We start from the raw sequence: 26890 nt of genomic DNA, 5'->3' as shown, positions 1-26890 counted from the left end.
CAAAAAAGTATGAGAAATTCAGATTTGAGTTAGCTACAACTTGCTTTCAATATAGTATAGTCACAGGCAAGGGAAGGGCAGAGGGTATAATTCAAAATTTTTGTCACAAAATTTTGCACTGAACAGCCTAGATTTTGGCATTAGATCGAATGACGAGTCCATTAATCACATTTTAAATAATCTTTGTGTTTACATTTTCCTTTTTTGATGAACATTTTGCCAATGACAAAGATATAAAGTCCCACATGAAGATTCACTCAGCAAAAGAAATCCCATAGACAGACTGATAAAGGTACTTGTGTCCAATGGACTGCAGTCTCGAGATTCCTGAGAAAACCTGTGGAAGGAATGATTATCTCACACCTGAGTATCTCCAACATCTGTAAAGACCAAGCTGGGCCAGTTTTGGTGTTGGGGCATATGAGTAGCAGCTCTAACTAAGCTCAGAGGCAGAAGGGCTCCAGAGGTCACCTTGATCTCTGGCAAACTTGACTCAAAACCTCACTGTGATTACTAGAAAGACGGTAACATCTCAGAAACTCTAGTGTAAGTGAACCTGGGCAGCTACCTGGTTGGCTCGGACCTGTGCAGCCTGCAGGAGCTGATGCTCCATTGGTGGGTGAACTCTTTTATGGCATCCTCAGGGATAAGAAACATCCAGCTGTGGACATGAAAATGTGCTCGACTGAGGTGCTGACTGAAGCTTCCTCCTCACCTGGCTGGGAGACAGCCATACCAATGGCATTGCTCTTGTCAGAGAGCAGCATCTGGCCCCAGAGAGAAGACAAGTGAAAGGCAAAGCAAGCTCCAGCCCTTTGCTTAGGCACACAAGCCTTTCCTTGTGTTAAGCTCACCTGAAAGAAGAAACATAGCACCTCTGCACCAAATAGTAGTTCATCTGTACTAAACCACAAGCAAAGCCACAAAGAGAAGGCTGGGATAATGAAAGGCAATTCACCCATCACAGAAATCAGATATAGCAGTGGCAGTGAGAAGGTTGTTTTCTCAGCAAATAAACCATAACGCCCCAGCACACATCTTCCCCCTCAAAAATAGGTTCCCCTCAGCCATGGGGCTGTTATTACCAAGTTCAGTTTGTTCAGTTTTGTTTGTTTCTGTGGTTTGTTCGCAGTTTTTCTGAAAAGGATGTTAGCACATAGACATGTACAAAGTGGAAAAAAAAAAGTTTTGCTTGCTGGAAACCCCATGGCTAAGAAGAGCTAAAATGTCAGCTGCCAGTTTATTTAGACTTGACAAGGCATATGGCTAGACATGGGACACAGCTGAGACCAATTCTACTCCTTTCTTGTTATTATGTAGATGTCCTTTAAAAAAAGAAGAAAATTGGCAGGGGATTGAACTGGGGAGGCCTAGAATTTCTAGACCTAGTCCTCTCTTGCCATTTCCTTTCCACATTTATCTTCTCCCTACAATCAAATTTGGGGTTTGCCTATAAACTCTTTTCCTCTACATTTTACAACTGGTTAAAATAATTTGGATTATTCCTTCTTCCCTCCCCGTAGCAACGTTATTCAAAAAGACTGGGTGGGGAGAAAGAGGAGAGGTCTGCCCAGTCCTTTGGTCAGCTCACATCCCAAACCCACTTGTAGCAAACCCCGCTGTGTTCCAGTGGACATGGAGATGGTAACTTCAGCTCCTATTTCCCTACTCCTTGACTTGTGTTTATAGGCCTGGCTGGCTGGAAGCAGGGAGTGCCCTGGAAGGCAAGCTCTGTGCACTCAGAGGGACATGCCTGCAAGCAAACCCCAGGCTGGAGCACATTTTGTCATTGCTCACTGACATTATCTTAACTTCTTATGAGATCCATTACAGGAGAGACTCAGTGGGAAGAAGATGCTGAAGACCCTTAGGGCAATACAGATGGGGAATCCCATCTGCTAACAGTTATCAGGGTATTACTTCTCTCTTCCTAGATCCTCCACCACTGTGGCAGGACTAGGTTAGCTGCCTGGCTGCTGCTACCTTCCATGGGGTAAAGTCCTTAGCCATCACAATGACTGGAGCAAGGGTGGCTCTTTAGCTGGTGTTTGTCCAAACACCTGTGGAAGGAAGAGGCAGTTTCTGCCCCTGAAGAGTGCAGGACACAGCAAAGGTTCCCTGTATGTGACTTCCACTAAAATTCAGGAGGAGATGGCGCCAAGGGGCTGTGGCAAGAAGGCTCCTCAAAACACTGGCCACCACAGAGTCCAAACAGGTACAGGAATTACAGGAGACCACCAGTTATCAGAGGCTGTGTACCTCAGTGGCAGTCCTTTGAAATTCACAAGGAAAGTTATTCTGTCCCAGATGTGAAAGTGAATGAAGAAATACAGCATTTCCCAGCAATATCCCCTTTTTCTGTGTGTACTAAACCAGCACTACTACACGAAGTGAGGAAAACATACTGTGTCTTTTTGAAGGATGTACCCAGGTGCCAAAGAGCTGCTGGCTTTCAGAGCCTCAGACTGTGCTACAGTTGGTCGCCTCTGCCACAGAGGAGCGCAGGGCTGGAGGCTGGGAAAGCATGGCTGAAGCAGTGCAGCAGGCAGCTGGTGTGTGACCTCTAATTCCTCAGTTAGAGGAAACTGCCTGCAAGAATGTGGGAGAAATTAGAGGAATTAAATTTGTTCTGTTAATGCTAGATCTGTCGATCTGGTTTTTTCAGGAAAGTGCATGGCAATTCCTGTAAACAACTGATGGTTTTAAAGGCCTTTAGCTAGAAGTTTGGTCAGCTTCCATCCCACGTTGCCTGACCTTGAGCCTTAATCAGAAGACCTGTGATTCATGACTAAACAGCATAATTGCATAAAGCAGAGGAGAAAGGCATCCAGACATAACTGGATTTACTCTAAATGTGAATGTTTGTGCATGTACTGATCAGCACCAGGATAATAAGGTGGTACATTCCAGATCTCTGTATACATTAGTGCAAAGCAAATGGCCCCAGGTGGTTTCTGACACGAACAAAATCCTGCTCTCAGTCTGGAACTGTTAATTGTTAACTACTCAGATAGGCTTACATTCCTCTTACTTCACAAATTAAACCCACTTGTCATCTGTTATTGATTTCATAGCCTTAACATTCAGGGAAGGAAAACAGACTGGGGAACAGAAAAAATGAAATCTGTGTCAGGATGTGCTCTGCTGTGTGTGCCATGTAATAAAAGAGCTACAAACATGCGATTCTTTTGGCATTGTCCAGCCTCCTTGTCCTTCCCTTTGGCTGCAAAACAGCAGAGGAAAAAAGGGTTGTATTTTGCAGAGGCAGATGAGCTCTGATGGGAAAGCCTTCCTCCCATGGTCCCCTGAGTGCACTTCCACTCTTTCTAAGCAGCACGTATGCTGTTGCTGAATAACATGGCATAAATCTCAGTGCAAGTTTTAGTTTGGCACTGGGATCCACCCTTCTGCTTCTCCTTGCACTGCTCATGTCAGGAAGGGAACAGGGGGTTTATTTCCCGGTAATTCCCCGCACTTACAGAGCAGCCTTCACTGCTGGGTGTGCTCTCTCTGGACCCTGGGGACATTCTGCAGATATCTGGCTTCTTCAGGCAGAAAGTTTTGACTACAACACAAATGCTGCTTTTCTGCCAAGTGCTGCAACATCTGAGAGTCAGGATCCAGCCCATGATTTCCCTCAGCACATTTTTTTTGAACATTTTTGGACACATGTAACTACAGAGTTTCTGCATTCAGGTGTAATCCAACAACCTGCCACCCAGCAAGTGCAGACATCCCCCCTGAATCAATTGATGGACACAGTAATGCCCGCCACTTTTTTACTTTCATGAAGTCCAAGGACCAACGTTCAAGTCCTCAGTCCTTTACAGCAAAGAGGTAGGACATCTGCCTCCTGATGGTGCAGCAATTTGAAGCATGGCCTCTCCCCTCTGCCCTTATGCTATTGTAATTTCAAGAAATGCAGGCTTTACTCCTTAAAATCCTATTTCTGTAGGGAGAGTGGACCCAAAAAGGCATGCTACCTTATGTGCTAATTACAGTGTGTTATTAGCTGCAACAGTTTGGAGACAGCTTCTGAGGTTGCAGTTGGTGTGTCATTACGATTCATTGGAATGCAGCATTTATCAAACCTAAATTCAGTAGGAATATCCTTCTTTTGACGAAGCAGGTAAATTTTTAAGGTACTGCGTACACATCCCAGCCAGTACAGCATCAAGGGAGGAGGGATAAACAAAGTCAAGCCAAAGAGCTAAGCAAAAGTGAAACCAACACTTCAACCACAGCCATCACAGTAAATGTAAAGGCAGCAGAAGTGCATGATCAGAGAAAAAGACACAATTATATGCATAATACTACCTGGCTGCTTAAGCTAGCTTAGTAGTTACAATGCCATCTGCAGGGTTTCTTGTAATATATGGGGTCAATTTTTTTGCAGACCTTCCTCCTTCTTTGAGGAGCCTTGGTATGGGCTCATATGTGACCTCCTCCAGTCTGCCTTGGGGGGCAGAGGCCCCAGGAGGAGGGCAGGACTAAAACACAGGTCCAAACTGGGGGTCCCTGCCCTGGGGTTGCCTGTGTACGCCCCTAATGTAACCACAGGGCTTTCAGTAACAAAACTAGCAAGTAAAACATCACTGTAACAACACTTTAATATTTTGAAAATAATTTACCTCTGAAAGGAACTAAATTAATGACATGGAGAGGGTGTTGCCTTCTCTGCAGCAGGAGACCCTGCATACCTATGCAGCATCAGATAAACTGTTGAAGAAGAGGAGAATTGGAAGTTTTCAGGATAGTTCAGGGAACTAAATCTCTCTTTCAGTTGTGAACTATTTCAGATACTCACTGCTTTGGATAAATTAAATTGCAACCAAATTTATTTGGTTCAAAATCACTGACCAAACCTGACAAAAGTCATGTATCTTTCTGAATGCTTGCCATCCACAAGGAATTGTTATTTGGATTTGAACCTGGCAGCACATATCAGACTATCTGGTAATATTACATCGGGAATGAGATCAACGTGTTCGTATTCAGGCACACACAATGATGCCACCATTTCCTCCTCTGCCCTGCTGTCAGGATCTGGTGAATAGCAAAACAGACGCACAAATGGCTCATAATAAGGGTCCATTACTATGTGGCAGACATCCTTATTTCTGCCTTCATTGTACATTGCAGGAGCAAGGTGTCAGCACAGAGTTCTCAAGAGAAGAGGACTGCAGAGAAAGGTTATTAACCTCTATTGTGTCCTCCAGAGAGCTCCTCCCTCCTGAAGGTTAATTCACTGATTTCACTGTTTTGCACTTGCTCTGCTCCCAAAGGGGAAGCACACAGATGGCTTCCTAAATCAACAGGAACCTCATGAAAGTATGCATACCTTTGGAGACATGTCTGTGTTGCTCACAACTCCCAGCCATGCAGCATGCAAATCTAAAGCAACCTCAATGCTGCCAATGTATAAAATCCTTGACCTGTAAAGCTGCTAAATTTCACCAACTGCCAGAGAGCGTCCAAAACTCAGATTTACCATGGCTTTGGACCGGTGACCTTGCCAGGCAGGAGAGTTTGCCATGTCACTTTCTTTTCCAGGAGCAAACAATGAGAAAGCAACTTGGACGTATCTTTTCTTCACCAGTGAAACCACTCTGTTGGTTTGGTCTGGGAGATGAAAGCTTCAGCAGTTTACTGTGGTAGGACTATAAAGTTTTATTAATTTATATTTTTTAACACACATTTACTAGCTGCTTCCTATATTTGCATGTGTTTGTATTTTCATACCACAGTCAAAGGGTTTTAGAATCTGCTTTATCTACTCTGATGTGCTGAACAAGGAAGAGGCGCTGGCATTTTTGTGGTGACACTTGTGAAGGCAATAGGTGTACTGATGAACTTCTCCATGTACCTCTGACTCAGTTATTGTACAAGATGCACAGCGCTCACAAAACAACTTCGACTCCTTGTGTCAAGTGACCTGCTTCATTTGTTGCAATAAAAATAAATGCCACAGGAAGCTGCAGTGAGTGGTCTTGAGGCTGATGTGCCCAAATGTTTTGTTTAACAGCAGGGCTCCTTTTTGGCTACAAAATTCATGTAGGCAAGTAGCTTATTCTGGTTTCTAGCTGTGAGTCCCTCACTTCTTGTGCCTGATTTAAGGCAGAGCCTGGATGCAGGACTGCCAGACATCCACTCCTGTAATTATTTTCACATTATCACGCAAGCCAGCTTTAGAACAGGCTGAAGCTAAAAGTGGCAGTGCCACCTCCACTTCTCTGGCTCCATGTTCCTGCCCTCTGCTCTGTGCCTAGAAAGTTCACTGAGGCAGAGTTATGTCTCTGCCAACCTCTGAACAACTTCAGATGCCAGCTGCCAGTTTTGCTGTACTCTACCAGTGATGTTGCTACTCCTCTTGATTTTTCAAGACAACAACCACTTAACAGGAAGCTTAATGATGCTGAAACAGAAAAGTCAGACAACAGAAATTAGGAGTTAGGACCCAAATTCAGTCTTTTTCAATCTTAATCCCCTCTGCACTTACAAGTCCCTTTTGTAGTGCTAACCTAAAGCGCAGTGACAGCTAGTGATCAGCAGGAAAATGATCCTGTGAAATGTAACATCAAAAACTGTAAAAGTGTCATCATTGATCAAAGACAGAAGAAAAAGGGATCAAATCAAGACCGTAAAAGAAACCTGGTTTCTGACATTTCCTAAAATACCTGTGTTATATTTTATAATATTTTATAAGTTTATCTTTCTTTAAGCATTCACTTGTATTTTGTATAAGTCTGTTTAAGGAAGGATATGCTGAGAAAGTACACATGAAACACCTACCGGTTTAGTCCGTTCTACATGCAGTGTCAGGGAATATGAAAAGTAAATACAGAAGAGTGTTAACCTAAAAGCAAGGGAGTCCACTCCTCCTGAGGCCTGTAGAGGCAAGATCACCTTCTGAGTCAAGGTAAAACTGCAATTATAAGGATTCTCCAGCACAAGATAGTTATTTTGGTTTTGGTCAATGCTGATTTTATTGCTAAAAATGTCTGGACTGGATTATGAAAGGCTGCATGCACTCACATGTGCATGTAAGCGTGTGTCCTCATACATGTGTATATAGAAAGACCAGGAGAGAGTGAGCTTTCTCCTGTTTGCAAAGGAGTGAGTCACCGCCCGGAGAGGGTGGGAAAGGTGGAACCACTGCCCCAGCTATCACTGGAAATGGTGGGATGCCACATGGGTGTATCCTGCCCCAGCTGACTGTGGTGTGGCTCAGCTGCACTGTCCTGAGGAAGGCTGGTCTCGTGCGCATACACATACACATATACAAAAATAAACACTCACACACTCAGTGCATGCCCGCTCTGGTCCAGGTCATGTCTTAAAGCCACAGTAGAGCTCTAGATTGCTAAGATGATTTAAAAAGTTAGTCAGCTGAATTTTTCCTAACAATCGCAGCTTATTCACTTGCTTCCCTTATTCACTGCCTGACAGCTGCCCAGACATGCGGAATGCTTAAGACTGTATGACTGTCACTCCCCTGCTTGGAGAAAGAAGTCCTGAGGAAAAGCTCTCTTGCAGGCTCGCCCCTCAGCCACAGTGCTGTCTGTGCTGGGAGAGGCACATCCCTGGGGAGGGAATGCCCTTACAACTTACTTTTGCTGTCTGTGCTGAACAACAGTCATAGAAAATACTAGCCTGGTCTGCAAGGATGCGACAGTACTCTGAGCCTTAGTCTTTTCCTCGTACTCAGTGCAGGTGGAGTTTTATTTGTTGGTGCTGGTTTGTAATATCTGACCCCTTTTCTCTCTGACGACTACCTACCTCCCCCCTACAAAAAGTGGGGTTGTTTTTTTTTTTTTGTTTGTTTGTTTGTTTTTTTTTGTTATATCCTGAAGGCAACAACCAGCAGAGCCCTGCTCTGTGAAAATAGACCCAGGTTTCAACATGCATTACTTCTGTCCCATTTCAGAACAGTTCGCCTTCAGCCTACTGACTTGCAGCAGCTAGCCTGGGTTTGTCCAGTCGTTTATTTAGATCTTAAAATGACAAGACCCCAAACACATTTATTGATTCAAGAGCTGCAAAACTTTGCCATCCAGGAAGGAGCTGCTGTTAAATGACTACTATTGCTGTACCTGTGTGGTGGTGTTTTGGTTTCCATCTTGTTTTGATCAACCCCAAAGCCCAGTCCATCGCTTTTAGCCCTACACCAGACACTCTGCTCACTTGTGCCAATTTATGGGCATAACACTAGTGGCTTCGTGGTGAAAAGCTATTCTGAGAGTTTTTGAAACAAAGCCTCAATGATATATGGCTGCCAAAGTTAGCTGTTTCGCAGCTGTAATAGCACACTGTAGGCTGCGTGGCAGCCAAGCTGTCTTTGTTACTGTATTAAGTGAGGTGTGAGCGCCTGGAATGCTACAGGCAGCAAGAGCCCGTCGTGGGTGGCAGCTGCCTTCAGAGTCCTTGAAAGGATATGCTGTGATAACTTGATAAGGTGTTTGCATGTGTTAGAGGGCATGACATCCACACAAGACTGGGTGATTAGAGCACAATTTTCTTTGGATGCAAGGTGTTCCAAACTGCATAGAAATTGGCGGAAAATATGAAGCACACTGTGTTTTTTCCACAGGGCTCTAATTATTTAATGAGAAGTCGTTTTTCTGCTAATGTCTGATTCAGTTAATGTGATTATACATGCTTTTAGACTGCACCTCAGCTTCCCCAGTCAGGATATACTGTGTTTTGTTAGAGAACCTGACAATCATGACATTGGGATGTGGGTGACATCCCCAGCCTGGGGGCTGGTCTCTGTAAAGCTGGTGTAAATCAGCAAGGATTTATTTTTATGTGTATTTGAAGTTATTTTGGTGTGAATATGGGGTAGGTAAGATGAGTCTTAGACATGCTGTTCTTATTCTCTGCAGCTATGTCGACCCAAACACTCCAGATACCATGACAATTTGATCACGGCAAATGGCATTCTTCTGGTTCTCCCTGCTCAAAACTTGTCCGTATGTTTCTGGAACAGAGTTTGCACTTCTGCCAACCACAGGTAAACCCTTTTATATACAGAAAACACACACAAAAAAGTCTTCTTGTAATAAGATGTCCCACTTCTGCTTGTCAGCAGCAGAAAGCACCATCAGCCCATTCATGCACTCAGGTTCCACTCCACGACTCTTGTCAGGTTGTTATGGTTCTAGTTCATTGCTACCAAGCAGGGAAGGTCTCTTTTACACAGTGCATAGGATCCTCTATCTAAGGGTTTATGTTAGCGTGCATGAGGGTGATTCTCCCCTTTGTCACATCAGTCTGTGGAGCTATGTTAGCACAAGGGGGTGAGGCACAGGACCCATATATAGTGTGAATAGTGGCATTCCCTGGAGAGGGGTAAATGGCAAAGCCAGCTTCTTTAAATTGCCTGTAGTCAGTCAGAGGTACTGTGGCTGCATTTTCTAAATAACTGAGAAAGCTGATTTTAACATGGGTCTGTTTTTCAGAAATGAGGATTACACCATATGACTGACTGGCATGCCTAAATGAGATGTGTATCCCATAGTGATAGAGTATTTTAGGACTGCATCCTGCCCTTGATGAACAAACTCAATACACATGACGAACAGCGTTTGGCCCCATTTCCTCTTGGTGAAACCTCACACCTTATGAATACAAGTTCTCAACGTTTTTTCCCCTTATGATTCATTTGTCTAAATTCCACTGAAGTTTTTGAGTTATGAAAGCTTAGCAAGAAGAAAATGAGCTCTTAGTGATTCTCTTATTATGAAGGATTAAATGATTTAATTTTGTAATTAAACCAGGGATACAAGCCAAGTATGTCTGGTTCTGAGATAAACACAGATGCTGAACAAGTTATCGATGTCAGTGAACCATTTCCATGGTAGGAACCTGAGATGAGTGATTTGAACTGCAGTACACGTACCTCATACCAAAATCTGCAGTGCTTAATCTTGACAAGGCAAAAGCATATAGTATCTTGCTCGTGACTTTGTTTACGTTTCCGATTATATTAAGCAAACAGAAAATACAAAATCCTTCTCTCCCTTCCAAGAAGTCCCCAGTAAGAGAGAAAACTGTAAATCCCAACCACTGGTAAATTTCTCTTTTTGTCTAGCAAAATTTACAAAACATTTCTTTCTGTAGGACAGGTCGATCAGGACCAGACCAACTGCAACTAGACTAAATGTGCTTCAGGAGGTCTTAGTAAGATACCAGTAGAGATCCTTGGTCTGCAGTGTGGCACCCAAACAAGTTATTGCAAGGTGAGGCAGGGTGTGAAGTAAACTCACAGGAGTGCACATGTCCGTGTTTACAGCCCACCATGAACACAGAGCACTTTACTCTTTTCTCACTCAGAGCAGGAAAAGCTGCTTCACATTTACTGTAGGCTTTTATGGCATATGAAGCAAGTGGTGTGCTATAAATTCATGTCTTTTCTTATCTTCCAGCACCTTGTTCTTATGCTCATAACTTGAATGCCTTTCCTAGAAGTCCCCTAATCTCATTACTGAGTAACGTGGTGTATTGGGTCCCTGACCCCCAGGTTATTTCAGGATGCTGCAGAGTGGTTGCAGCTGGAGATCTTGAGCTGCAAAAGTGAATAGATATTGAACTGAGGTTCGATACAGATTAGAGGTCAAGGAACATAGGGCTAGATTTCAAAAATTCATTCTAAAGAATGCTGGAGTCCAGCATTTCTTTGGACCAATGATTCCATTCTGCATAATCAAATGGACTGTAGTTGTTCAGTTGCCCTTAATGAAACTGTTTTCATGCTTCATGAAGTTGCTTTTGTTTTATATGTGGATAACCTGGTAGAGAAAAGAGGTATGTTCCACTAGCATCTTCATATCATAAGCACAACAGATGTGCTGAAGGTTCAGATAAGCTGAGAGCAAGTTAACTTTTAACAGGTGGTTTCTAAATAGACTATAGACTTAAAAGTTACACCAATGCTGGTCTATTGATACACATTGGAACTTGCAACTCCGGTATAATATACCTCAAGAACTGAAAAATCAGGGTGTACTGAATTCCATCTCTTTTAATAGCTTCCTGAACTGTGCATTTGTCTTGTGTTTCTAGCTGAATGCCACATATTTTCAAGTTATTTCTATTTCTACTTGAACAGAAAACCTGAGCTTGTAGGCTTTGTTGCACAGTCCTGCCTGTTGCATGCAGAGTGAATGAGTGGGACAGAACTACATGAAAACTCACATGGTTGGTTGTCTTTTATTTCTTTTTTCAGTAGCCAGGAGTATGATGGCACACGCAGATGCTGAGTTTCATTTCAGAATCCAGGGTCACTGGCTGGCAGCTCTTCTAGGGCATGCAACCTTGAATTAATGAAACACCAAGACATGAAGTGGTATTTTTGTTCACTGCAGCTGTTGCATCATCATCATCATAATCTATTGTTGTTGTTGTTGTTATTATTATTATCAACACACAGGAGCAGTTAGTTTTCTTCTTAGTAACAGGAAGAGATAGTCTGAGGAACAGCAGTTCAATGAAAGTTCAAGTGGTTACTCACCTAACATGCACAAAAGATCTGAGATGTGGAACCACTTAGATATAGTAGTTAGACCAAGAAATCAATGAGGAGGTGATGAATCTTGGATGAATATTAGATTTATGTGTTAAGCTAGCCATCTGGGAGCTATTTAAACAAATTCAAATCATTTTGTCAACAGATGAAGATAGCAAGTAATCATTCATGGTATGGCTGCTATTCAGAGAGCAGTTGGGTTCCTGTCCTGCCTGTTTCCCCTGTCACATGGAAAACTTCATTCTGAATTTGTGTGGGGAGGCGTGAGCAGAAAAATCAGCCTCCTGGGAATTTACGTTTTTTAATAGCCTGTGAAAAGGGGCTGCTGGAGCCCCTTTTGTGACCCTCCACTTGTCTCCTCTGATGGCTTTCCCTTGGCCTTGTTCCCTGACTAAGCCAGGTGGCTGTGGGAAAGACGGTTTCATGCAGCTCCAGTCTACATTTAGACATGGGTACAGAGCAGAAGTGATACTATAAAAAGTTTCAACTCCAGTGAGAAGTTCAAATCTGCCGCTCATCCTGTAGAACCCTCTAGAGTGCTGCCCTTCCTCCTAAGCCCCCTTTTCCCCTCACACACAGGCAGGAAACATTTGCAGACTCTGAAACTGAGGTCACACCTAAGCCCCAGTGACTTTATTTTGCAGGCCCTTCATGGGCAGTAAATAAAGTGCTAATTATAGTTTTTACCTCCAGCTTTGTCAGAAAAGCACATGAAAGGACAGGTGGGGTCTGTGCTACAGAGGGACATCAGAGCTGGGCAGCTGGGGGATCAGCAGAGTGAACCTGTGGAAGTCACTGTCTCAGTGCTCAAGTGGTACAGTTCTTGCATATAGGGAAGAAGCAGTAAAAAAAATCTCATACACTGGGAAAGGACTTCAGAAGGGATGCTCATTGTTTCCCACTCCCCACAGCTGCTTCTTCAAAAGGAGGAGAAAGGCTCTGGATATGACTGGCTTGCCCAGACTCTGCTGCTCAGTAGGTTCCTGCTAGATCCATTTCCCCCTCATTCAGCAAGTGCCACATCTACAATCTACACGTCTTTTAAATATCTCCAGGGACTTCCCTGGGCAGCCTATCCCAATACTTGACAGTCCTTTCAGTGAATAAATTTTTCCTAATAACCAATCTAAATCTCCCCTGGCACAACTTGAGGCCATTTCCTCTCATCCTGTCACTTCTTACCTGGGAGAAGAGATTGACACCCACCTCAACACAACCTCCTGTCAGGTAGTTGTAGAGAGCAATGAAGTCTCCTCTCAGCCTCCTCTTCTACAGGCTAAACAACCCCAGTTCAAGCTGCTCCTCATAAGACCTGTGCTCTGGACCCTTCACCAGCCCCACTGCCCATCTCTGGACACACTCCAGCACCTCAGTGTCCCTCTTGCAGTGAGGGGCCCAACACTGAACACAGGATTTGAGGTCTGGCCTCACCAGTGCTCAGTACAGGGGGAGAATCACTTCACAGGTATCATAGAATCACAGAATGGACCTTAAAGATCACCTAGTTCCAACCCCCTGCCATGGGCAGGGACACCTTCCACTAGACCAGGTTGCTCCAAGCCCCATCCAGCCTGGCCATGAACACTGCCAGGGATGGGGCATCCACAGCTTCTCTGGGCAGCCTGTGCCAGTGTCTCACCACCCCCACAGTAAAGAATTTCTTTCTAATAGCTCATGTAAATCTGTCCTCTTTCAGCTTAAAGCCATTACCCCTATCACTACATGTAATTGTAAAAAGTCCCTCTCCAGCTTTCTTGTAGGCCCCTGTAAGGTACTGGAAGGCTGTTATAAGGTCTCCTTGGAGCATTCTCTTCTCCAGACTGAATGACCCCAACTGTGTCAGCCTGCCTTTATCTTTGTAGCAGAGATGCTCCAGCCCTCTGATCATCTTCATGGCCCTCCTCTAGACCTGCTCCAACAGGTTCACATCCTTCTTATGTTGGGGGCCTCCAAGCTGAATGCAGTACTCCAAGTGAGGCTTCATGAGAGCAGAGCAGAAGGGGAAAGTCATCCCCCTTGACCTGCTGGCCATGCTTCTTTTGATGCAGCCCAGGATACAGTCAGCTTTCTGGGCTACAAGCACACATTACTGGGAGATGTTGAGCTTCTCGTCCACCAACACCCCAAAGTCTTTCTCCTCAAGGTAGCTCTCAATCCATTCTCCATCCATCCTGTATTTGTTCTTGGGGTTGCCTTGGCCCAGGTGCAGGACCTTGCACTTGACCTTGTTGAACTTCATGAGTTTCACATGAGCCCACCTTTCAAGCCTGTTGGGGTCCCTCTGGATGGCATCCCTTCACTCCAGTGTGTTGACTGCACCACACAGCTTGGTGTCATTGGAAAACATCCTGAGGGTGCACTCGATCCCAGTGTCCATGTTGCCAACAAAGATGTTAAACAGCACTGGTACCAGAACTGACCCTTGAGGAGCACCACTTGTCACCGCTCTCCACTTCCCTAGTCCTGCTTGCCACACGGTTTCTCCTACAAGCCAGGATGCTGTTGGCTTTATTGGCCACCTGGGCACACTGCTGCCTCATGTTCAGCTGGCCACCAACCAGCAACCCCAGGTCCTATTCCACTGGGCAGCTTTCTGGCTGCTCTTCCCCAGGCCTGTAGCTTTAAATGGAGTTGTTGTGACCCAAGTACAGGACCTGACACTTCACCTTGTTGCATCTCAAGATAGCATAACATTGGCCTTTACATAATCTATCCGGTGTCTGCCATAATGGTGGGATATAACTTGGAGAGCTGTGAACACAGTGGGCAAACAGAGCATGGCATGCTAGCCAGGACATGGCATGGCAGTTTGTGCAGCAGTTCACGAAGGAAAACCAGTCACCCCACCAACTAAAGAGGTGAGTTCAGTTGGTGGTCATGAGCCTTTCAGAAGGAGCTTGGCTGTGGTATCCACTTGGCAGAAAGCTATGTGCTCTGCACTTGCCAGAATGGATGTGGCAATCCAGACAGAGGAGGACAGTATTGGGCTTCCCTGTGACAAGCTGTGGGATGACATGGGTTGCTAGCAAGAGCCTTCAGCCTGTTGATCTGGGATATTCTCGGTACACTGCAGTACACCTGAAATCTTACAGAGATAAGTCAGGGGCTCCTGAGGGGCCAACAGGGAACCACCAGTGAAATACCTCGAAGGAATTAAGGGGTGTTCCTCTAAGAAGGTGACACAGCTGACAGCCCAGCTTGAAGTGCCTCTACACCAATGCACACAGCACGGACAACAAACAGGAGGAGCAGGAAGCTACCACACTGCTAGAAAACTATGACTGAATTGCCATTACAGAAACTTGGTGGAACAAATCTGATGACTGCAGTGTAGCTATTGATGGCTACAGGATGTTCAGAAGGAACAGGTGAGAAGAAGGGGTGGAGGGGTTATCTTCTACATCAAAAAATGGACAGAGTGTCTCTGAAGAATAGTTATGAGCAGGTTGGAAGTTTATGAGTAGGAATTGGAGACCAGGGAAACAAAAGGAATCTTGTGGATGGTGTTTGCTACAGACCGTCTGATCAAGGGGAGCCTGTTAATGAAACCTTCTTACTCCAGCAACAGGAGGCATTGCTCTCACAGCCTCTCACCCTGCTGTGGGACTTCAACCACCACGACATCTGCTGGAAAAGTAGCATGGCAAGTTGTAGGCAATCCAGGAGACTCCTGGAGTGCATTGAGGATACTTTCTTAAGCCATGTAATAGACAGACCTGCAAGAGGGGATGTGATACTGGACCTGTTGGTCACCAACACAAGGGAGCTAATTGTTGATGTCAAGATCAGAGGCAGCCTGAGCTGCAGTGATCATGCATTGGTAGATTTCACAGTCCTGAAGGATATGGATCAGGCAAAGGATAAAGTCAGGACCCTGAATTTCAAGAAAAAAAACTTTCAGCTGTTCAAGGAGTGCTAACTAAGAAGACCAAGTTACTCTACAGCTTATTTGCCTCAGTCTTCACTGGCAATCTCTCCACACTTCTCGAGTGGATGGGCTACAATGCAGGGTCTTCAGAGTCCCTCCCACTGTAAAAGAAGGTCAGGTTCTTGACCACCTGAGGAACATGAACATACACAAGTTTATGGGACCTGATGAGATGCATCCCAGAGTCATGAAGGAATGCAGTCGCCAAGCCACTCGCCATTGTATTTGAAAATTCCTGACAGTCAGGTGAAGCCCCTGGTGGCTGCAAAAAGGGAAACATTGCTCCCATTTTTAAGAAGGGTAGAAAGGACAACCTTGGGAATTACCGACCTGTCAGCCTCAACTCTGTGCCTGGGCAGATCATGGAACAGGCCCTCCTAGAAGATACACAAAAGCACACGGAAGACAGAGAGGTGATTCAAGACAGCCAGCATGGCTTCACCAAGTGTAAGCCTTGCCTGACCAATTTGCTGGCCTTCTATGATGGAGTGACTACATCAGTGGAGAAGGGAAGAGCTATGGCTGTCATCTATCTGGACTTCTGTAAGGCCTTTGACACAGTCCACCACAACATCCTTCTTTCTAAATTGGAGAGACAACTTTGATGGATGAGAAACTATTTGGATGGTTACATTCAGAGAGTAGCGGTCAATGGCTCTGTCCAGATGGAGATCGGTGACAAGTTGTGTCTCTCAGGGGTCCATACTGGGGCAAGTACTGTTTAATATCTTCACCAGTTACATAGACAGTGGAATCAAGTGCACCCTCAGCTGATTTGCAGACGACACCAAGCTGAGTGGTGCAGCTGACATGCCTGAGGGATGGGATGCCATTCAGAGGGACCTGGACAAGCTTAAGAGGTGAGCCCATATGAACCTCATGAGGTTCAACAACGCCAAGTGCAAGGTCCTGTACCTGCAACCCCTGGGATTAATACAGGCTGGGGGGTGAAGGAATTGAGAGCAGCCCAGTGGAGAAGGACTTGGGGGTACTGGTGGATGAAAAGCTGGACATGAGCCAGCAATGTGTGCTCGCACCCCAGAAAGCCAACCGTATCCTGAGTGCATCGAAAGAAGTGTGGCCAGCAGGTCAAGGGAAGTGGTTCTGACCCTCTACTCCACTGTCATGAGACCCTCACCTGGAGCACTGCACCCAGCTTTGGAGTCCCCAGAACATGGGAGGCTGTTGGAACAGATCCAGAGAAGGGTCATGAAAATGATCACAGGGATGGAGCCCATCTCCTGTGGCACAAGGTGTAATGGTTTTAAACTAAAGTAGTTTCAGACTAGAAATAAGGAAGAAAGTCTTTACTGGGAGGGTCATGAAACACTGAAACATGTTGCCTAGAAAGGCTGTGGATGCCCCATCCCTGGAAAGATTCAACATCAGATTGGATGGGGCTCTGATCTAGTTGAAGATGTCCCTGCTCACTGCAGGAGCAGTTGGACTAGATGACCTTTAAAGATTACTACATGACCTTTAAAGGTCCCTTCTGGCCCAAACCATTCTGTGATTCTGTGATTGTAAATATTACTTTTTGTAGCAAAGATGGTACCTTTTGCGTGCCTGCCAGATCTGGTGGTTGATCACAACTGTAATGATGCATACAGACCAGGATGCTGAATTTGCTGCTACACGCTACAACTTTTTTGAGTTGTGCTGCAAAGCCCCTTGAGTTGTGTGCCCATAATTTTTAATTTAGCTCAGACTAATGTGGATTTGTTTCTAACTGCAGAATTAAACATGATGCATTATTAGCTCTTTAGTAATACAAATGTGTTAAATGGTCTCTGTAACCCAGAAGGTTAAACACTTGCCACCCTCTTGACTGGAAGAGGACAACGCTGAGAACTTTCAGAGGTATCAGGATTTAAAAGACTTAATCCAGAAATATTGAAGGGGTTATTTGGAAGATCTGCTTTGGTTAATTCAATGTGTATGGCATTGTTGCTTATCCAGCATGTCCCTGTACCTCACCTTCTTCTGCAGCATGGCCACCACTGGTATTAATCTTTTCCATCTCGTGGGTGAGTGTTAAAGAATGTGGTCAGGGGTGAAGGACTGCCAACATGAATGAGGCTGTAGAAGCTTTACTGTTCAGTTGCAGACTGACTTTTAAACTGACTTTGTAAGTGTGTGGGTGGTCCTGGCTCTGAACATGTCTAAGAAAAAAATGTTCCTGTTCAGAGGCAGAATGAACTTGCATCCTTGTTTTTCCTAACACATTTCAGATATGTGGCATCAAGCACCACAAGCCAGCTACTTTCAGATGTCACTTTAGCATAATTTACAATAATGCAGCCAGACTGATTTTGCTATAATCATTAATTGTGTAGGACTGTTTGCTACCTTCCCTGTGGACCTCAATTATTTAAATATTAGAGGCTCAGACTGGATTCTAGATTGCAATTTTGTCTTTCAAACAACAGAGAGACCAAAACCAGTTTTAAGATTCATCATTAAATATGGTGAATTATTTTTAAAGCAGCTGCTATCACCAGAAGACACTTAATGGGAGAACATCCAAGCAATGGTGATCTAGGCAGATCTGTAGGACACAGATCTATAAATTCAGCAAAAGTGTTTCAGTCTGTTTGTACTAACAACTGGTCTAACACTGATCTTATATAGGCTGATACAAATACATGAATCCTTATGGCTATGAACAGTAAGGCTTTAATACTGAAATGCATTTAGTTCTCCAATTGTAATTGGTTATTTCCAGCTTTCCTTTCCTTTTTTGAAAACCTTATATATGAGAAAATAGCAAAGCTGGCAACAAAGTTTGGTGTCTTTGCCTTTGGAAATACGAATATTGAAGTGTAGTCTTCCATGTGAGTCCTGGCATCAGTAATGGTAACAGGCGTTTCAGGCAGCTATGACTGTGCCCAAACGTGTGCTCACCTTCCCTCAGTGAGTGTAGCAGCTGTGGAACAAGGTGTCAGGGATGTTACTGTGGACATCTGCACTGGCTTCATTTGTCACTGTTTTGACAGAAAGTCTCAAGTGTCCCTGGTAATTTGAGAGGTGACAATATTGCTCCTTATGGCCTTACCTGCAAAATAACTTTAACAGTAACTTAGAAATACTGCATTTACAAGAAAAAAATTCTGGAAAAGTCTGAGGAAGTGGTTTTATGAGGGACATTTTGACATTATGTGTAAAAGGGACAAGCACTGTAACAGTTTCTGTAGCAGCAGTCAAAGAGGGGATTTCAGTTTTCTGAACCTTGGGAAGAAGTAATTTTCTCCTAAAGAAAGACAAAAAGTGACGATAAGAGGGACAGGTTGTTGTAGCTCTAACTGACCTAAATGTACTGAACTATTTCATTCTTTTTGCCCCAAAAGAATTTTATTCCACTGTCACAGTAATTTTGTTTTATGACTAAGGTTATCTTGTTAATGAGCCTGCAGTTTGGTTTCCAGTAATGAACCAAGTCTCACTCAAAGTGATGTCTGTAAAAAGGTAGAGACAAGAATGCACACAGCTGGGAAAATTTCCACTAAGATGACTCTTGAATGTTCATTCTAATTTCTCATTACTCTTCCAGGCCTACTTGCAATACAACTGTAAAAGATAAATAATTTCCCAAAGGCATGAAGTTGCTGTTCTATTTTGATTCCTCAACCATAGTACTATTTTCGGGAGAGCTGTTTTTGTAGAGTTACAATCTTTACAAAGAGTTACAAAGAAATAACACCTTCCTTTGCCTCAGATAGGACTTCACTGGTGTTTGCTTGGGGTAATATTAATGTGCTGGGTGTCAACTGTTCTGTTCAAATGGTTCACACTGCTGTTCAGCAAATGTGGAAGAATTCAAGGTGTTTTGGAAAAAGGGAGATACTCACCTCCCTATAACAGCTTCAACAGTGAAAATAAACTTTGCCTTCAACTTCTACTGTGAACTGAGACAGGAAAAAGGTGAAGGAAAAGAAAGAGACCACAGTTACTCAAAAAGAGAATAGCAGACTTGGAAGAATGACAAAATGACACTTACTATTTGTACATAGCATTTGGAAAAAGAAACAACAACGACAAAAGCAAAAAGGCAAGAAAACAGAGAATGTTCACAGTTCTGCACTGAATAGTTTCTTTGTCTGGCAGCATTCTTACAGGAACCCACAACTACCCCGGCAAAAACCAATCTTGACATAGCTGTAAATGCAGTAGCACTACATATTTTTTAAAAAATAAGGTCTGTCCTTTTTGCCATTCCCATTCCCTCAAAGGGAATTTCTTGTGTATTTGTTACTTTACTGACATTTTCACTTTCTTCTGATGCGGGGTGAATGACCCTGTTTCATCAAAATAATGGTTGTAAGAAAGGGTGCTTGCAAATGCAGTATTTTTAACCAAGAAGAATCATTCTAGTCATGCATAACAACTCCATTTCAATTTAAGGAATTAATTTTCATTAAGAACTCAGTTTCTATCAGACAAAATTTTTCACTGTAGCTGAGTGGTTTGGTTGTGATAGCATTCACTACTACTAAATGAGTGGTGTTGATCTAGGGAAAAGGAAAAGACATTCTTTCTTCTGTCATTTGGATATAAGCAGTAACAGAAAACAAATATGTCACTAAGTTACACCCCAACAATGAAATAAGTGAAGCTCCTCTTTCATATTGCTTTGAGTGCTTCAACGCAAGAGAATAAACTGATACTGAAAATCATAAAAATTCTGGTGTCCCTATCTGATATTATTGTACAAGCAAGAAGTCCCACAGCAAATCTAGGCAGAGCCTTGCTAACAGATGGAAGAAAGACAACGAGGAAAATTCTTGTTCTTTAGAGATAGGAACTTCTGTTTATTGGTCTGGGTGAAGATAACCTATTTAAAGATGGCACCTGGTAGTTAAATATCCACAAAGGCTTCTGTTAAGACACAGCTTCCCTAGGGACAAAAGTGTGCTTACTTCCCATAGAAAGCGAGGACAATTTATCAGCTGGACACGCCTAAGTTAAGCAAGTTTTCCCTCTGTCTCAGGCTTTTTCACAGGAAGGACAGGAGAAATATTGTCTTCACAGGTAACAATTCTAGTTGTCTTGTTACTGTACATACGTCACTGTGCTAGTAGCTCATACAAAAATGTGTTGCCAGAAGCTGCCAATCTGAAGGGGCCTGGAGGGAAAGCTGGAGGACACTTCGTCTTCACACAGCCCAAAGAAGCTTAGTCCTCAGCACCTGCAAGTCTGCATGTCAAACACGTAATTCTTTGTTTGCTGCCCACCCTAGAAAATATGTGGTTATGCAGATGCAAAATTAATTTATTTCTAATAACAAAGAACAAGCAAGTGGCAGTTTTTGCTGCAACTTACCTCAGCTTCTGCAGAGAAGCCCAAGCTAGCCCTGAGGGACCTGATTCACACTTCTGAGCCCAGGACCCCATGGTGGCCCAGTGCTTCCCCTGCCCTTCAGGACCTCTCTGCACCACACTGCACCATGACATGCAGATGGTCTGTGTCTGCTCCAGGACTCCCAGCTGGCAGTAATATCCCACAGCATGTACCAACATGTCTGAGCATGTTTTCAGATGTTAAAGGACAGTATCTAAACTAGCTTTACTGCTATATGCAGGACACAGATAAGCCTGCCTCTTCAGTTCCTTCTGCCACTTACTCTGTAGGTACGTAGTATAAACTGCAGCTTAACTTAATCAGGAGCAGCTCCAGCATGATGTGTAGGGGGCAGACAGATTTCCTGAGATGCTTCTGCCTCTGCCTTGCTGCACTGGTGCCAGGAGCAGCCACAAGAGCCCACAGGGGCCCTGGCTGTCTTCCATACACTCATCTTTTCACACATACATTGAAAAACTAACAGTGGCACCAGGCACAGCCTCCGAGGGCCTTTTTATGTCAGGTTCCTGCAAGGTTGCTCTCCATTCCCATGGCACATTTTTTTTATGGTTATGTTCTCAGCATTTCCTGAGGCAGTGGTAGTCCTACCCTTAGAGTGGCCTCTGCTGAAACACCGTTTTGTAGTACTGTATTGCCATTGCCTTGAAAGCCTTCTCAGGCCTGTCCTTTAAGCTGGAAATATCCTTGTGTGCTGGTCTGAAAGTAGTGCCTTTAATTGCCCTCAAATTTCTCCTTGTGAGGTACAAGGTGCCTCCAGAAAACTGCTGTACAGGGATGGCGGAGCAGAAAGTCAATGTGATAATTTCACAGGTCTGAGCAAAAAAAGGAAAAGACTGTCAAGTGAGAGGTGCTGAGTACCGGACACTTTGTTATTTCCCCAAACTGGGACAAAAAATTTTATTCTTTGATGCCTTCCTCATGAAAGAAAATAATTGTTTCTAAAAGTGGTATCAAAATGACTACCTTTGATTTTGCTGTTTGCATCTGTTGCACAATAACCACTCTCAGGAAATTTTCAGCCAGGGCTAATCATTGATATCTCCTGTTGATTAAGGACACTTTGACTCCAAGTCTTTTTTAGGTTTAATACACTTTCACAAATGCACACAAAAGAGCCTAAGTCCATGATTTGGTGTTTAGGGGCATTTCATAGTAGTGAACCATCCCACCACTTCTCTTCCTGAAGACTACATTTTTTTCCCCTTGTTAACATTTGAGCCTGTGAGCAGTGTGGAGGTGGATGCTTCTCATACAGGCCAAGATTTCCAGGAAAGACCAAAGATTATGGAGGTCAAATGACAGATACTTTAAAAGGAGGGGACTTTCAGTGGGTGTTCTGCACTTCAGAACAAGCAAGGTGGCTACACCAAGGCCACAAAACAAGAAAGCATTATACTTTATTCAGCTTCTTAAATCTTGGATGATCACTAATGTGTTGCAAATCCAAAACAAATCCCCAGAAGTCACTTGGCTATGCAGAACTAGCTGAGGGGAAAAAGGAAGGCAATTGGACTGTTTATTTAAACTAACACCTGGTTTTCTTTTTTTTTTCCAACTTTTTATTGAAAGGAAACTGCTGCAGGGAGGGACCTTTATCCTGAGGATCCTATCACATCTAGTGTTGCACACAAAGCTTAGGCTGGAAAGTGGCAAAAACAGATGCAACATTTGCAATAATATCAACCCATGACCTGTCACTATTTTGCTGACAGAGAGAAAAAGAGCTGCTCCAAGAGGAAGTAGTCAGAAGAAGAGGTAGTTGACACCAGTCCTGACCAGAGCAGAAGTTTGCTTTTAGCCACAACTAGCTCCTCTTAGGAAATGGTGGCATTTTGCAGGCCCATCCCAGTGCAGTGGAAAAATGTGATCCTGCTTGGAGTGTGTAACAGCTCTGTGCTGTTTCTTAATGTGAGTCAGGCGCATCCAAATTTCTGGCATCAGCTGAGGTTCCCCCAGAAGGTTTATTCTGAGCTCCCTGTGCAATGAAGTAAGAGGGGTGCATATGTCAGTGTATTAAAGGTTCTGCGTGCTGTGAAACCCGGTTAAGGAAGTTTCTCACAGGCTTCCCATGCTCCAGCAACCCCGCAATGGCACAAAAGCCTGGTGAGAAGCATGGCTTTGATTTCAGCTGACAAGTAATAGAGCTTTAAGTCAAATTTACCTCTCTTTAAAGCATAATTTAGCAGATTGCTGTTCACTCTTGTTATTTCAGTGATGCAGAATTGAAGAGCATCAATTCAAAGATCAGGAGCTGCCTCATTATGAACTCTTACTGAAACTGAAAATACTCCCTAACAATTAGATGACTGCTTAGATGCTGCCATATAGATAACAAATAATGGAGTACAGGCAATTATCTCACACACTGGTATTGATAACACAGACACTTTCTGCACACCTTGAACTGCTAATAATTCACTATAAGCTCACACAGTTCAAGCATGCCTCATTGGATTTCAATGTTGATTAAGAGGATATCATCTAATCATCAAAATATGTTTTTCCACTGAACAGCTTGATTGATGAACATGTTTTAGAAGATGATTACTCTCTGTCAAAAAGCCTACGGTTTCAAGTGAAAAAAAAGCATGTTGCATGAATTTACTGATACTATAATAAACATTTCTAGATATGTCTGTTTTATTTACATCCACTCCATTAGCACAAATTGAGGTAGAAAACTGGAATATCAGCACTGGACACAGTGAGGCTTTATTCAAAAACAGAAGTAGCTAAAGAGGAAAACTTAGTATGCTGCACTTTTGCATGTCTGAAACCAACTACACATAGGTAAATTCTTACAGTTCAGGATCCATTTATATCTTAAGATCTCTCCTCTATCTGACAACAGGGATATCAGTTGGGATTGTGGGTTCAGGACATAGGTGCTTATTGACCAGAAAATGCATATTTGACCTGACAAGGAAAGGCTAAATTTTCTCACAGTAAAGTGTGTTTTTTTAAAAAACCATCTAAGTTCCTTGAGAACCATGATTAAGGTGATTGTTTGCCCAGAAAAAAATAATACTGCCAGAAAGACTGAATTCTAATTAAAAAGAAGCATTTATGTTTGCATTCCAATGAATTTATTCCTCAGTATTGCTTGGTTCTCACCCAAGAAGAACAATAAGATGTATTGGTAGATATGTTAGTCAACTCTGAGAAAAGCTCAGGTTTCAGCTACGCCCATTTAATGGTACTTGAGGATCAGAATAAACCAACTGAGATGTAATTTTATAGTAATGAAATGCTATTTTTGTTGAGTGTAGAGCAATCAATAATACACGGGTTTTAATGGTCAGTACTAACTCCCTCTGGCTTCTTACACATCAAAAAACTATCAAAATGCCAAAGCCACTCATTAACAGTTCAAACTGAATGAATTATTGACGTGAAGGAGCAATCCATATTATTAATCGCTGCTGTAGTTTGCAGTTAAATGCAACGAGGACTGAATCCTAATGGTTTACCCATTTAAAATGGACAAATTTAACAGTTGTTTATTTCCAAAGCTTGACCAACAGTGAAAAGTTCAGATCAGCAGCATTTTGGCATAGACAGAAGTTGATTTAAAAGCTGTTAACAGGATGCCAGATGTAATATTTCACTGTACCTTGTACAAACACTATTTTCCCTAACTGCCATAGAGTAATTTTAGAATTAAAAAAACAGCCTCCACAATATAAAATGCCAAGAAGGGCAGTTTATTATTGTTACAAACAAGTTATGAATGTGGAAACTCAAGCATGATTTAAATGACTGTACCAATTCACAGCAGAATCCCATCCAGAAATGTTCCCTTGTTTCAGCCTAATGGTCAGGTAAGTGGATTTGTATTTCTCACTAACAGTATTTATTATTCTTTATTTATCTTTCTCACCTACAGCCTTCCAGAAGTATTCAATTATAGCAACAGAGAGAGAGAAGAAGTAGAATATGCTGACTTCCATTGGGATTCCAGTCAGTATTACCAGCTTGGTCCAGATACAACTTTCATTTCCTACCTGTTGCTATGAAAGCAGAGAAATGGTACAACACACCTTTTCTATTGGAGTAACACAAAAGAATATTCACCAGAGCTCTCCATCAACAGTGGGATGTCAGTCCATCTGGAAATTTGTTTGCCATGTGAAAGAGGGACAGAGAAAAGGATAGACACATAGCAGGCAGATTCAAAAAAGATCTGAATATCATTGTTTCGGAAGGAACAGTGCAAGAACTAAGCTCCCTCCCAGGAATTTGTGCAGCCAGTACTTATGCAGCAGATAACCTCAGCTGACCTTTCTAGCATTCAAAGGGTAATGGCTTTGCTGAGATGAACCAGTATCGAACAATTTTTCCAGTGTGTCAGGCAAAACAAACTCTTGGTTGACACTATCTCTGCTGTCTTCCTTCATCTTACGTAGCTGTGGCAGAAGCATATGAGAGACCAGTTGCAAGCAAATGCTTTGCTAGTTTTGTTCAGATTCCATTACATCCTTCTTTCATTATATCTGAACAATATCTTGTTCTAAACCTGCCTGATGGGGGATGGGAAAAGCGATTAACCTTTAAAAATTTGGTGCCATAGTATAATTGGTGTCCCCCTTTCCCCCTTCATGACTATTTCAAATGCATGCTATTAAAATCTCTTTGTTACCTCAGGATTTATTTCTAACTTATTCTAAACCAAACAGTTTCAGAGACAGGTAGGTTTCCCAGTGCCAACAGTGTAGTTATTTCTCACCTGTTTGCAAACCCCAAGAACTTTAAAGCAGAAGAATTAGTAGTTAACTGCCTTCTAAACCTTATGTTGCCTAGGATATTACTCTTAGCAGATGTAGAGTAATACATGTTTCATTACAACACAATTATCTGAACTCTGGCTCGAATCAAGAAACCACTAGTTTTCTTACGGCCTCAAAGAATAAACACATTTTCTTCTGGGAAAAAAAAAAAAAAAAAGAAATATGTACATATTGCTCAGCTTCAGCTAGACCCACGATATGCCTTCTATATTTTTATTACTACTATTTTTGTATTTTGGGAAATGCCCAAAACAAGCGCTTCCATCCCTGCATTGGTACAGTTTTGAAGTGATGAAAGCTGACTCAACTGACTTCTGTGTATAGGGCAAATTAACAGGATCACACCAGAGAAACATTTGATCTACTATAAATTTAAGCATACCCACTATGCCTCATTAATAACTGTTATTTGATATGAAGGTAAGTACAAGCTTCCTGACCCTGGAATCCCCTCTAGAAAGCAGTTTCTGTGAGAGCTGAGCCTACTGAACCAAAGGTTCCCAGGTCCTTAGCACATCACCCTTCCTCTGTTGACAGGTGGGAGCTGGGTGCATTAAGTGGGACAGGACACCTGATTCAGCATTGGACTGCAGTATAGAAAATGTAAAGCCTCGCCGGCCCCATCATGCAGCAGCTGAGGGAGCTGCAAAATGGGGGCAAGTGGAGGGTCTCTGATGTCAGCCTGGCATAAAAACCATTTCCCTGATACGTTGTTTTGGTGTACAGGATACTGGCTCCCAGCACCTGCTGCATGCCTGCCTTTTCAGACTGTGCTTCCCCTGCTTTGCTAGTCCTCTCCCCAGCCCCCTCTTCCCCTCTGTCCTGCTTTTCTTTTACCAGGCCAGATGCAACTTACTCTTCTCCACGCGAGGACAAACTGCAGGTCTGAGGAGACAGTTGTTTCCTACAGGGTCACCTGCAGAGCCAGGAAAACAGTCCATTGCAGAAGGGACACCAATGCTCTGTGTACGTATGCCAAAATGCCTCAGAAGATTCTCTCTTCTTCACTTCTCTGCTGAACTAATTTCATTGCTAGAGTCTCTTACTGTTGTTCTCGGGGAAGCCATGGAAAAAACTAGACAATTGAAGCCACAGAAGTGGCAAATGTCCTGTGTCCTATTCACCTGCTCTTCCTGCCCTAGGAAGGATGTGGGTTGATCTTGAGAGGAAAGACATCAGATGAGTTCTGTTTCTTTCTTTTTCCAAAATCAGCTGCTAAGTGAAATAACAAAGTGTGCACAGGAATACTAACAGAGCTTTGTTTTTCCTCCTCATTAAAAGCCAGCAGCT

This window comes from Falco naumanni, chromosome Z (assembly GCF_017639655.2).
Source record: "Falco naumanni isolate bFalNau1 chromosome Z, bFalNau1.pat, whole genome shotgun sequence".
Lineage (NCBI taxonomy): Eukaryota > Metazoa > Chordata > Aves > Falconiformes > Falconidae > Falco > Falco naumanni.
This window is presented reverse-complemented; position numbering follows the sequence as displayed.